The sequence below is a fragment of the Bos mutus genome, unplaced genomic scaffold (genome assembly GCF_027580195.1).
Source record: "Bos mutus isolate GX-2022 unplaced genomic scaffold, NWIPB_WYAK_1.1 CTG163, whole genome shotgun sequence".
In the NCBI taxonomy this organism is placed as follows: domain Eukaryota; kingdom Metazoa; phylum Chordata; class Mammalia; order Artiodactyla; family Bovidae; genus Bos; species Bos mutus.
This window is the reverse complement of record NW_027219084.1, coordinates 946,904-961,442: the sequence shown is the minus strand read 5'-3', so window position 1 is coordinate 961,442 and position 14,539 is coordinate 946,904. Positions and strand designations below refer to the sequence as shown.

The 14,539-nt window shown below is 42.7% G+C and overlaps 1 long non-coding RNA gene across 1 annotated transcript in view; it reads left to right on the top strand.

Moving 5' to 3' along the window:
- LOC138986790 (uncharacterized) overlaps positions 1 to 11,632 on the top strand; it is a 113,354-nt gene extending 101,722 nt beyond the window's left edge. Inside the window, exons 3-4 of the long non-coding RNA XR_011463444.1 lie at positions 3,634 to 3,693; positions 6,433 to 11,632. This is a non-coding gene — a long non-coding RNA (uncharacterized lncRNA). The remainder of the gene's footprint in view (positions 1 to 3,633; positions 3,694 to 6,432) is intronic.
- Positions 11,633 to 14,539: the final 2,907 nt, after the last annotated feature.

Below are 14,539 nucleotides of genomic sequence, written 5' to 3'. Positions count from 1 at the left end.
TGCATCCTGGGGATCAGCTGTGCAGGCCACCTGCTGTGCTTTCATGTCCAGACCCTCCCAGTTGCCCTAGGTTGAAAAAAAAATCCAGAAACACGTGGAGAGTGAGACACTGCCAGCGGAAGGCAGGAGAACCCAGGACCCTGTATCATCTCAGTTTTGAGGCCAGGTCTTCAGGGCGTAGGAGCCCTGTGACCTGACAGCTCAGTGGGGGCATCTGGGATGTTGCAATGTAAGGCAGTGCACCAGGTGAGGAGGCCGACCCCTTCAGGATGCATTTAGTGGAGGAAAGCACAGCCCTGGAGAAGTCAGAGATGGTGGGGATTGTGCAGGACTTCCAGCTGCTGTTGGAAGACATCATGAAGAAGGTGTATATGGTGGTGGATGTGGAGCAGGAGCAGCTGTCCTGCAGGAGCATGAGGAGAAGCCAGAGTAGCAGTGCCAGGAACATGCAAGACCAGGAGACCCAAGTGACTGTCCACCACTTGAAGGACTGAAGGTACTGGCAATCCTGCAGGTGGGGCTGAGCTCTGGGCATAAGAAAGAATGCAGGACCTAGGTTTGACTCAGGTGGAATAACCACCGGAAACAGAAGGGTCACTTGGCTTAGAGAAGGGCCATAATCCCGGGAATCCCTGGCTTCTGGGTCAAAGCTGTATCCTGACTGCAAATCCTTGGGTTGGGCACTCAGAAGGAGAGGGAGCTGGAGGAGAGGGAATGGAGATGAGGGCACAAACAAGTCGAGGGGGGCCAAGATAAGTGGGGCCTAGGGAACTGGCGAGTTCCAAAGACAGTGAGAGCAGAAGTCTGGGCTGGTCCACCACACCTCTAGGTTTCTCAGCCATTATTTTTGGAGACTCCTTTGGCCTACATCAAAGAGGAGCAGTACCCAGTGGCAGGGACTCTATGACAGGGATGACCAGTGACAGTATGCTTATAGCCAGATAAGCATATCTGGAGAGTTATTATTGTAATTGTAGATGATCCCAGAAAGTAGTGGAGATCCAGGAATCCCACAACGCATACCATTCAGTCAGAGCCCCTGTAGTTGTTCCCAGGAGAGCAGTGTGGAAGCACAAGATTGTCCACATGCCAGGTGGATCTCGAAGGGGCTGGTCTCCTCATATACTCTGAGTGCTTGACGTCTGCAGACATATCCACACTACCCCTTGTGAAGACAGGGAGTAAGTCATAGACCCAGAGCTTTCTTGCTAAACACAGACAGAGACTTTCATATATGCACAGATGACACACATACACATTTGCCTGCTGACAAGACTTGCCACAGGGACTGCAGATCCCTGACATTCTAAACAGTGACATACCACTACACAGACACACAGGTCAGGCACAGTTTAGAAGCAGTCAGAAGCAGACCCTACCTTGGAGAATGGAGAAAACCTCAGGTGCTGTAGAACACAGGAGAACATGTGAGTATGTCTGAAGACACACTGAAGAACACTGAAGTGAAGAACATTTCAGAAAACTGAAGAACTGAGACTCATGAGTATGTCTGATGGTATGGCAGTGGCTGGGGTTGTTTGTCCATATTCTGCAGTACTACTTCCCATTACTTCCCAAGTGGGAAGAAAGATCATGCCATGAGAGGTAACTGACAGAAGCATGGGTTGTGAGAGGATCAGGAGGTGGCCCCTGAAGAGGCAGCTGTGTAGAAGTCAGGACTTTCTTCTTTTCCAAATGGGGTATCTCAGGCTCATGCAGGCTGGATGTGGAGCCTGATCGGGTCCTGCAAGTACCAGGTGATAGGCTGAAACTGGATGCATGTGGACTTCTTGGGTCCAAGTTCACATAGGAAGCAGCTGTGGTTACAGCATAAGAGTCCTAGGTGATTCTGATAGAGGCAGGGTGAATGAGGAACCTTCATCAACTTCATCCTTTCCTAGGTCCTGACACCTCCAGGCCTCCTGCTTCTCAATGATTTTGAGATTGCCTGGCTCTTCACTGCTGCCTCTCCTCCTGGGAAACCCCAATAGTTGGAACCGGTTTGTCTCCTGTATCCCATTGCACTTTTGTGCTCATTTTGGGGTCTTCTATAAATTTCTACATCCACTGCTTGACATTTCTCTGCCTGCATACAGGCAAACCTGGAAATGTCTTAAGGCTGGCTGGAAGTAATACTGAAGTTCTGAGGGAAGAAATGGACAGGGATCCCAACATGCAGGACATGATGCCTACTGATGCCATCTCCCATATTGCTATACACAGGCATTTTTAGCAACTGAAACATCTGTGTTCCCTGTTTGTATCCTTGTGCCTTGCACATATGTGTGTTCACAGACTGGGCGTATCCACAGATTGGGAGAGACTGGTCAATATATCTCCAAGGGACCCCTGTCCAGGACAGAATTGAGGAAAGGATGGCTAGTGACAATTCCATCAAGAGATATAAATTACATCAAGAGACATAAATAAGCTCACACTTTCTGCTGTGTTGTTGTGTGTTTTTATCAGTAAGTGGGGGTAGAGAGTGTGAGTATTCACCAAGAGTAAATACAATGGTGTGGAGCTTTAAAACTGCTGCTTGTGGAACCCTCAGGTTTTAGGACATTGGATTCCTTATGGAAACAGGTGACAGGACTAGGCCAGGACTTGGGATTGTGAAGAGGCCAAGATCTTTTACAAAAGGGCAAAGAATGGAAAGAGGGAGGCACAGAAAGAGAACTTGCTGCACTGGAGACTTGTTCCACACATGTGAGAAGGAGATAGGGGAAGGTTCTGGGCTAGTGCTGCCTAAGACCAGCCACCACACTCCCTCTGTGAGTGTGACTCATAATGGCACCATGAAAGATAAATGACATCCTAAGGTAGTCTCTCAGCATAAAACCCCAGGCATCTTAGGAGAGACAGGTTATGGGTGTGGAATCTGTCTGTGCATTTCCATCTTACCTGGCCATGCAGAAAGTTGAAGAAAGCAATTCTGGGCTGTATGCATTTGCCCCTCTGTCAGTGTGTGCCTGTGTGTGAGGGAACATGGATGAAGCAAGGTGATGGGCTGTTTGCAAGCAGGGACTCATCACAGGGAGAGTCAGGGATGCCCCTGGGGTCATCAGATACCTCTGCTGCTTTTCAGGCTCCAGGAATTAGTGAAAAGCATTCTTGCCAAAGACACCCCATTGCTCCTTCCAAAAGTCGATGTGAATTCTTCCCTCTCTCTAGAGCCTCAGCCTTGGCTATGGAGGGCAGATGGACAAAGGTGTCGGTCTGAACCTCAGGGAGGGTACTGACAGTCTCCTGGAGCAGAAGTTCTGGTATTGTCATGGGTATCCTAAAGGAGATCTGCACCATGTGACTCTCACGGAGACCCTGGATTCAAAATGAGCATCTTGGAAGTCCCTTGGCCCAACAGCTAGCAGAGTTGCCTGAACTATAAGCAGTTACCAGAGCCTAGCAAGGGCGACAGAAAGAAACCCTTGGCACTTAGCAAGTCAGTGGTGCTTGACCAAAGTCTCTGGCCATTTCTGTGTGGTTTGTGGGTGGAAAGCATAGGCAATGGAATCATGCCAATGTGATTGGCACTGTGGAACTGTTGAAGGTGATGGGAGAATACAGAACACAGCATACATCACTCAGGTCTCCGTGGGGAGAATTTACAGCCCTGCCTACCATCTTTTGCAGGTCGGTCCCTTTCATGAGCAAATCCCAGGATTGTGTAACCTTCCAGGATACATCATACAGGTAAGACATTGACTAATTCAACAAACATGTGAAAGAAAGTAACAGAGACAAAAAAAAAAAAGTGAGGTGATTACAAATTTCATTATCCTGGACAAGTAGACCTATAGCTCTGTATATTTGCAGATTTCCTTTCAGAGTTGTGAGTATGTTGTACATGGCAGCACACCTGTATTTGTGAGCTCTCAGAATTGGCCTGGCCAGGGGATAGCAAAAAACAGACAGCAAAAAAATGAAGGAGCTTGTTAGAGGTACATAAACCCTGGAGCAGCAGAAGCAGTGATGCCAGCAAAAGTAGTCCAAGGATCTTACAGAGGGAGCAAGCTGCGTCCAACCATGCTGCACTCCCTGCATACCTGACAGAAAGGAGAGGCAGGAATAAAGCACTTGGGGGAGGTCAGTAAGGATGCAAAGGAGCCTAGAAAATGAATGGGGTGGATTCCCAGGCACAGAAGAGGATGGTTTACAGCCTCTTGGACAACCAACTACAAAGACTTTTCTGTCATTCTTAAGGCAGGAACATTCTTCCTCTGACAAGACCAGGTAAAGCAGCACACCTTAATTTTTTGTAAGTGCTGGGAGACTGAAGGCCACTGTAACATTAGCAGCTACTACCTGCAGAGTTTTGCAATATGAAACATCATACTTTGTATACTTCGCAGAATGCTTGGGTATCAAGACTATACAAAGGATAGCTTAGCCTGATCCTCTTCATTGTTCCCACTCCCAAATAGCTAGGGAGTTTGTGTAGGCTGGGATGTGTTCTCACCTGGAGGCTGGATGAGAACAGAACCACAGTGAAGGGCCCTCTGTATGGTAAATAGGCAGATGGCAATTCCTCTGGCACAGGTGAGTCATGACCCTTAATTGGGAGCTGACCTTAATATCTCACTGGCTGGTGTTCAAAAAAGGTTCAGGGAGTTCCCTCATGCTAGCAAGACTATGCCCCATTTCTCCCTCTGTCCAAAGTGTGGCCAAGCAGCCTTAATCCTGAACAGCATTCATATCTACATTTCTAGGGAGGGAGGGATGCCTGTCTCCTTCTGTGGTTAAGCAGAGATCACTGGTATTTGCTGTTTAAGTTTGGAAAAGCATTCTCCAAATATGTGGACTGCCAAAGTCTGATCTCCTAAGGGTGCAACTCGCATAGCAGGAGAGGTCTTTGGCTTCATGCCAAGGTGAAGTGTATTTCTGAGCTCTGGTGTCCAGAGAGTGGTAGAGGGCAACAGCACCAGTTAGAGAGACAGAGACACACAGACACAAGCCCCTACTACATCCTCAGAAAATAATCAGAAAAAGAGTGTGTGCCAGAATCAGAGACAGAAAGACACAGACAGAAATCTGTACCATATGTCTCTGGGGTCCCTGAGCAAAGGAGCTGAACTGTAGCAAACAGATTTGTACACACTCTGCTATCAACCAGAAAGCATCCAGCTCTCCATCCCCTGGAAGAAATGATCCAGCCAATTTGCACCCTTGCATTTTCACTGGACACTTTGGGAGAGCATTTTGTGGTTAAAGATCCAGTGGGATACAGGAGTGTGCTTTTTGGATATGGGAGCAGCAACTTGTGGTTCGAATTTCTGCAGGCCAAATCAAAGGAAATGGGCACTTGGGTATTCCCAGATGCAAGAGAGGCAATGTGATTGGAAGCATATGCTCAGTGGAACAGAGTCGGCCAGGTAGGGGCTCTGGAGCCTTAGAAGACTAGTGTGACTATCTCTGGGCTTGAGACATGACCCTGGAAGTGCTGTCCACTACCCTTTCCACAGTTGGTCAAGATTTGGGCCCAGGATCCTGGGCATGGCTTACAGCTCCTAACCCAGAGGGACTGTGTGCTTGGGGCTTCAGGCCTGGCATGTACACCTTGCCCCAGGCCATCGTTCAACTCTTTCTTCAGTCTCATGGCACCTCCCAGAAGGAGCCAGTACTCACCACTGGGTGATGGCAGCCTTCAGGCCAACTGTGCAGGCTGCCTGCTCTCTTGTCTTGTCCAGCCCCTTCCAGGTGCCCCAGACTGGGGGCATGACCACGGCCACATGTAGAATTAGATGCTGCCAGAGGAATGTGAGAGAACCCTGGGACCCTGGGTATTTTATATCGCCACCCCAGTCTTCACTGCCAGAGGCTCTTGGGCCTGCAAGCAAGGAAGGGGCAGAGGAGCCATTGCAGGCATCAGATGACATGACAGGCTGCATGTCAACAGCCTCCCTTTGCAGCAGCACATCCACATCTGGCCCTCACAGGGGCAGATCCAAGTCCTCCAAGGCAGCCACAGAGCAAATTCCAGTGGATGATCCACATGCAGAAATGGACGTAAAACCACAGTGGACCCCCAGGGTCAGTGTGGCTGAGGAAGAAGACCCAAAACCTTCCTACCAGAGGGAAACGACTGATAGCAGGGACTCAAGAAAATCAAGTATTAGTCTTATGTTTTGACTTGTTCTACAGAGCCTACTGAATTTTCATTTTCCTTTTTTCCCCATTTCCTCCACGTCTGCTGTAGTTGTTGATTTTATTGGTACTATGAAATCTAATGAAAGTTTTGAGTATTTTTTTTGCAAAGTCACTTTTTTTTTTTTTTATTGTTTATATAATCCTCTGTCTCTGCATTGGGATTTTACAGTTCTCTGGAGGTTTCCATTTTCTCCTCCTTTTTTTTTAATTTTAATTTTTTAAACATATTATTAATTTTTCTACATTTATTCAATTGTTTTTCTTACTGTTCTTTTCCCCTTGCAGTTAAACTTTAATGTATATAAATTTTACTTACCTACCCAATGGAAAAATCAAGAGAGTTCCAGAAAAACATCTATTTCTGCTTTATTGACTATGCCAAAGCCTTTAACTGTGTGGATCACAATAAACTGTGGAAAATTCTGAAACAGATGGGAATACCAGATCACCTCACCTGCCTTTTGAGAAATCTATATGCAGATCAGGAAGCAACAGTTAGAACTGGACATAGAAAAACAGACTGGTTCCAAACAGGAAAAGGTGGAAGTCAAGGCTGTGAATTGTCACCCTGGTTATTTAACTTCTATGGAGAGTACATCATGAGAAATGCTGGGCTGGAAGAAGCACAAGCTGGAATCAAGATTGCCAGGAGAAATATCAATAACCTCAGATATCCAGATGACATAACCCTTATGGCAGAAAGTGAAGTGGAACTAAAAAGCCTCTTGATGAAAATGAAAGACGAGAGTGGAAAAGTTGGCTTAAAGATCAACATTCAGAAAACGAAGATCATGGCATCCGGTCCCATCACTTCATGGGAAATAGATGGGGAAACAGTGGAAACAGTGTCAGACTTTATTTTTTCTGGGCTCCAAAATCACTGCAGATGGTGACTGTAGCCATGAAATTAAAAGACGCTTACTTCTTGGAAGGAAAGTTATGACCAACCTAGATAGCATATTGAAAAGTGGAGACATTACTTTGCCAACAAAGGTCCGTCTAGTCAAGGCTATGGCTTTTCCAGTGGTCATGTATGGATTTGAGAGTTGGACTGTGAAGAAGGCTGAGCGCTGAAGTATTGATGATTTTGAACTGCTGCGTTGGAGAAGACTCTTGAGAGTCCGTTGGACTGTAAGTAGATCCAACCAGTCCATTCTAAAGGAGATGAGTCCTGGGTGTTCTTTGGAAGGACTGATGCTAAAGCTGAAACTCCAATACTTTGGCCACCCCATGCGAAGAGTTGACTCATTGGAAAAGACTCTGATGCTGGGAGGGATTGGGGGCAAGAGGAGAAGGGGACGACAGAGGATGAGATGGCTGGATGGCATCACTGACTCGATGGACGTGAGTCTGAGTGAACTCCAGGAGTTGGTGTTGGACAGAGAGGCCTGGCGTGCTGTGATTCATGAAGTCGCAAAGAGTCGGACATGACTAAGTGACTGATCTGATCTGATCTGACTCGTGTCGGATGGTATTTCATTGTAGTATTGAAATGCATTTCTACAGTAACAAGTAATATTGAGCATCTTTTCATGTGTTTGTTATCCATCTTTATGTCTTCTTTGGAGAAATGTATGTTTATGTTTTTTACCACTGTTTTCATTTTTCCTCTTTTTAATTGGATTGTTTTTTGTTTTTTTCCTGGAATTGAGTTGTATGAGGTGCTCATATATTTTGGAAATTAATGCTTGTTTCATTTGCTATTATTTTCCCCCATTCTGAGGGGTGTCTCTTCACTTTGCTTATAGTTTCCTTTGCTGTGAAACAGGTTTTAAGTTTCATCAAGTCTTATTTGTTTATTTCTGCTTTTATTTCCATTACTCTCAAAAGTGGCTCATAGAGGGTATTGCTTTGATTTATGTCATTGAGTGTTTTCCTCTTAGAGTTTTATAATTTCTGGTCTTTCATTTAGGTCTTTAATCCATTTTGAGTTGATCTCTGTGGGTCATGTTAGGAAGTGTTCTAATTTCATTCCTTTACATGTAGCTGTCCAGTTTTCCTGGTACCACTTATTGAAGAGGTTGTCTTTGCCACATTGTATATTCTTGCCTCATTTGTCAAAAATAAGGTACCCATAGCTGCATGGGTTTATTTCTGGGCCTTCTGTCTTGTTTCATTGATTTATATTTCTGTTTTTCAATCAGTACTTTCTTGATGACTGTAGCTTTGTAATATAATCTGAAGTCAGAAAGGTTGATTCCAGGGGTGATCCTAAAATTATAGAGGAATAGGATTGGGAGACCACTTTCTCCTCCACAAATTCATTGAAAGAACATTTGAACGCTGAGCAAATTACACAAAACAACTGAATGCTGGCAGAGTACGTCAGGCACCCAGAAAGGCAGCCCATTGTCTTCGAAAGGAGATAGGGGAAAAAAGACAAAAGATATAAAGAGAAATAAACGAGGGAGGGATGCAGATCCATCCCCGGAAGGGAGTCTTAAAAAAAGAGAGAAGTTTCCAAACACCAGGAAACACACTCACCAGCAAATCTGTGGTGAGCCTTGGAACATTAACAGAGGGCAACATTACCAGGAGGAAAAATAAATAATTAAACCCACAGATTACATGCCTAAGGCAACTTCCAGTGGAGAAGCTGCTCATACGCTTACATCCGGCACTAGCATGAGGGGGCTGGGCAGGGAGGCAGGGGCTTCATTGCTTAGAGTAAGGACTGGACCTGAATGCCCTAAGGGCAATCTGAAAGGACTGACTTGAGATAGCAAACCAGACTATGGGATAGGTATCCCGCAAAAAGCCCTAACCTAAAACACTGCCAGGCCCTCTCACTGAACAAAGGATGGACTAGAGTAGCTAGCTGTGGACCGGCCCATCCCCCACTGACGACAGACAGGTGAGGGCAGCCAGATCTGGAAGGGGACAATCATGGCCCAAGAGAAGCATCATCTACCAAACTGCAAGCAGGCTTCTTTGCTAACCAAGACTCCTTGGGATTCTGGATGGTCGACATCTGCCGGGAAAGTCACAGCCAGAGATCAGCTCCCCAGAGGAGACACACAGCACACCTGAGAAGGTGTGCCCATTGTACACCCAGAAAACTGAGCGGCTGGGACGGAGGAAGTGATAAGTCATAGCTTCCCAAGCTTCTGGTCACCTGAGCTGCTCAGACTGGGAAAGGGCACAAAACACAGGCCAAATTAAGTCTGTGCCTTTGTGGAGTACCCAAGAACCTTAACCTGAATGTCTTAGACCTGGGAAGTGCTCTCAGTCCAGGACCGGCCTCAGACAGTTCCTAGCAGAGCAACCTAGAGCCTGAGCAGTGTAGACTGGGAAAGCACACACGACCCAGAGGGATGGTATGGGGAGGGATGTGCGAGGGGGGTTCATGATGGGAAACGTGTACATCTGTGGCAGATACATGTTGATGTATGGAAAAACTAATACAATATTGTAAAGTAATTAGCCTCCAATTAAAATAAATTTACATTAAAAGAAGATCATGCATCATGATCAAATGGGCTTTTATCCAAGCGATGCAAGGATTCTTCAATATCGGCAAATCAATTAATGTGATACACCATATTAACAAACTGAAAAGTAAAAACCATATGATTATCTCAATAGATGCAGAGAAAGTCTTTGACAAAATTCAACATCCATTTATGATAAAAACCCTCCAGAAAGCAGGAATAGAAGGAACATACCTCAACATAATAAAAGCTATATATGACAAACCCACAGCAAACATTATCCTCAATGATGAAAAACTGAAAGCATTTCCCCTAAAGTCAGGAACAAGAAAATGGTGCCCATTCTCACCAGTACCATTCAACATAGTTTTGGAAGTTTGGGCCACAGCAATCAGAGCAGAAAAAGATATAAAAATGGTCAAGATTGGAAAAGAAGTAAAACTCTCACTGTTTGCAGATGACACGATCCTCTACACAGAGAATTCTAAAGACTCCACCAGAAAATTACTAGAGCTAATTAATGACTATAGTAAATTTGTAGGGTATAAAGTCAACACACAGAGATCCCTTGTATTCCTATACAATAACAATGAGAAAACAGAAATAGAGATTAAGACAATTCCATTCGCCATTGCAATGAAAAGAATAAAATACTTAAGAATATATCTACCTAAAGAAACAAAAGACCTATATATAGAAAACTATAAAACACTGGTGAAAGAAATAAAAGAGGACACTAATAGATGGAGAAATATACTGTGTTCATGGATCAGAAGAAGCAATACAATGAAAATCAGTATACTACCCAAAGAAATCTATAGATTCAAACTACCAATGGTATTTTTTCAGAGAACTAGAACAAATAATGTCACAACTTGTATGGAAATATGAAAACCTCGAATAACCAAACTAATCTTGAGAACAAAGAATGGAACTGGATGAATCAACCTGACTGACACATCCTCTACTACAAAGCCACAGTCACCAAGACAGTATGGTAATGGCACAAAGACAGAAATATAGATCAATGAAACAAAATAGAAAGCCCAGAGATAAATCCATGCATCTATGGTCACCTTATCTTTGACAAAGGATGGAAGAATATACAATACAGAAAAGACAATCTCTTTAATAAGTTGTTCTGGGAAAACTAGCCAACCACTTGTAAAAGAATGAAACTAGAACACTTTCTAACACCATACACAAAAATAAACTCAAAGTGGATTAAATATCTTAACGTATGGCCAGAAACTATAAAACTCCTCAAGCCAGACATAGGCAAAAACACTCTCTGACATAAATCACAGCAGGATCTTCTATGACCCACATTCCAGAATATTGGAAATAAATACAAAAATAAACAAATGAGACCTAATTAACATTAAAAGTTTTTGCAGAACAAAGGAAACTTTAAGCAAGATGAGAAGACAGCCTTCAAAATGGGAGAAAATAATAGCAAATGAAGCAACTGACAAATAATTAATCTCAAAAATATATATGCAACTCTTGCAGCTCAATTCCAGAAAAATAAAGGACCCAATCAAAAAGTGGACCAAAGAACTAAACAGACATTTCCCCAAAGAAGACATACAGGTTGCCAACAAACACATGAAAAGATCTCAACATCACTCACTATCAGAGAAATGCAAATCAAAATCACAATGAGATACCATAACATGCCAGTCAGAATGGCTGCTATCCAAAAGTCTTACAAGCAATACATGCTGGAGAGGGTGTGGAGAAAAGGGAAAGCTTTTTACATTTTTTGGTGGAAATGCAAACTAGTACAGCCACTGTGGAGAACAGTGTGGAGATTCTTTAAAAAACTGGAAATAGAACTGACATATGACCCAGCAATCCCACTGCTGGGATATCAAGAAAACCAGAATTGAAAGAGACAGGTGTACCCCAGTGTTCATCACAGCACTGTTTATAATAGCCAGGATATGGAAGCAACCTAGATATCGATCACCAGACAAATGGATAAGAAAGCTGTGATACATGGTGTTAGAAAGTGGTCTAGTTTCATTCTTTTACAAGTGGTTGACCAGATTTCCCAGCACCACTTGTTAAAGAGATTGTCTTTAATCCATTGTATATTCTTGCCTCCTTTGTCAAAGATAAGGTGTCCATATGTGCGTGGATTTATCTCTGGGCTTTCTATTTTATTCCATTGATCTATATTTCTGTTTTTGTGCCAGTACCATACTGTCTTGATAACTGTGGCTTTGTAGTAGAGCCTGAAGTCAGGTAGGTTGATTCCTCCAGTTCCATTCTTCTTTCTCAAGATCGCTTTGGCTATTCGAGGTTTTTTGTATTTCCATACAAATTGTGAAATTATTTGCTCTAGCTCTGTGAAGAATACTGTTGGTAGCTTGATAGGGATTGCATTGAATCTATAAATTGCTTTGGGTAGTATACTCATTTTCATTATATTGATTCTTCCAATCCATGAACATGGTATATTTCTCCATCTATTAGTGTCCTCTTTGATTTCTTTCACCAGTGTTTTATAGTTTTCTATATATAGGTCTTTAGTTTCTCTAGGTAGATATATTCCTAACACCATACACCAAAATAAACTCAAAATGGATTAAAGATCTAAACGTAAGACCAGAAACTATAAAACTCCTAGAGGAGAACATAGGCAAAACACTCTCTGACATACATCACAGCCTCCCAGAATATTGGAAATAAAATCAAAAATAAACAAATGGGACCTAATTAACCTTAAAAGCTTCTGCACATCAAAGGAAACTATTAGCAAGGTGAAAAGACAGCCTTCAGAATGGGAGAAAATAATAGCAAATGAAGCAACTGACAAACAACTAATCTCAAAAATATACAAGCAACTCCTACAGCTCAACTCCAGAAAAATAAACGATTAATCAAAAAATGGGCCAAAGAACTAAATAGACATTTCTCTAAAGAAGACATACAGATGGCTAACAAACATGAAAAGATGCTCAACATCACTCATTATCAGAGAAATGCAAATCAAAACCACTATGAGGTACCATTTCACACCAGTCAGAATGGCTGCGATCCAAAAGTCTACAAATAATAAATGCTGGAGAGGGTGTGGAGAAAAGGGAACCCTCTTACACTGTTGGTGGGAATGCAAACTAGTACAGCCACTATGGAGAACAGTGTAGAGATTCCTTAAAAAACTGGAAATAGAACTGCCTTATGATCCAGCAATCCCACTGCTGGGCATACACTCCGAGGAAACCAGAAGGGAAAGAGACACGTGTACCCCAATGTTCATCGCAGCACTGTTTATAATAGCCAGGACATGGAAGCAACCTAGGTGTCCATCAGCAGATGAATGGATAAGAAAGCTGTGGTACATATACACAATGGAGTATTACTCAGCCATTAAAAAGAATACATTTGAATCAGTTCTAATGAGGTGGATGAAACTGGAGCCTATTATACACAGTGAAGTAAGCCAGAAGGAAAAACATAAATACAGTATACTAACACATATATATGGAATTTAGAAAGATGGAAACAATAACCCTGTGTACGAGACAGCAAAAGAGACACTGATGTATAGAACAGTCTTATGGACTCTGTGGGAGAGGGAGAGGGTGGGAAGATTTGGGAGAATGACATTGAAACATGTAAAATATCATGTAAGAAATGAGTTGCCAGTCCAGGTTCAATACACAATACTGGATGCTTGGGGCTAGTGCACTGGGACGACCCAGAAGGATGGTATGGGGAGGTAGGAGGGAGGAGGGTTCAGGATGGGGAACACATGTATACCTGTGGCGGATTCATTTGGATATTTGGCAAAACTAATACAATTATATAAAGTTTAAAAATAAAATAAAATAAAAGAAAGCTGTGATACATATACACAATAGAATATTACTCAGCCATTAAAAAGAATACATTTGAATCAGTTCTAATGAGGTGGATGAAACTGAAGACTATTATACAAAGTAAGCCAGAAAGAAAAACACAAAACAGTATACTATCACATATATATGTAATTTAGAAAGATGGTAATGATAACCCTGTATGCAAGACAGCAAAATAGATACAGATGTCATGAACAGTCTTTTGGACTCTGTGGGAGAGGGTGAAGGTGAGATGGTTTGGGAGAATGGCACTGAAACATGTATATTTTCATATGTGAAACGGATCGCCAGTCCAGGTTCGATGCATGATACAGGATGCTTGGGGCTGGTGCACTGGAATGGAATGGGGATGACACCTAAAACACCAGGAAAAAGAACAAAAGAAACAAAAAAATTGTAGAAAGAAAAATATGATAAATACCCAAGCAGAAATAAGAGAAAAAATAATGGAACAATAGTAATGATTAATAAAACTGAAAGCTGCTTCTTTGCAAGGATAAGCAAACTTGGCAAATCTTTAGCTAGAGTCAGCAAGATAGGCTGCAAGTGTCAGACATCTTTTTATCTCTCAAGTGTCAGGATGAAACAAACTAGTGTTACCCATTTTCCCCCTTCTCTATACAAATATAAAAAAGAAGTTTCTCTAAAAATTTTGTGTTAGCATAATGACACCTACTTCCACCTGAACTTAACTTTTCTCAAACCTTGAGATAACCAATGCATTTTTCTTCTGGAAATGATTGTCTTAAGCTATGTTAATGTACTATGCATTTACCCTAGACTCTGTCTTCAAGTGGGTTCCACCTAAAGGCTCAGAACAGAATTGACAAACCAATATATTATACTCATACATTGTTCTCCTAATCTATATTAATGAAACTATATATTGTATGGAGATCTGCCTTTCTTCAAGATTCATGTCAACCATTTTATGGCCCAGGATGACTCATCTGGTGCCATTCTCTGAGTTTTGAGACATCTCCTTTCTTTAATTAGCAGACTGCTAGTAGCTATATAATATCCAGCTAAAGACTAGAAGGGGGTACTCTTTCTGCCCACTTTTGATGTCAAAAACTTTCTCTATCTATTTTA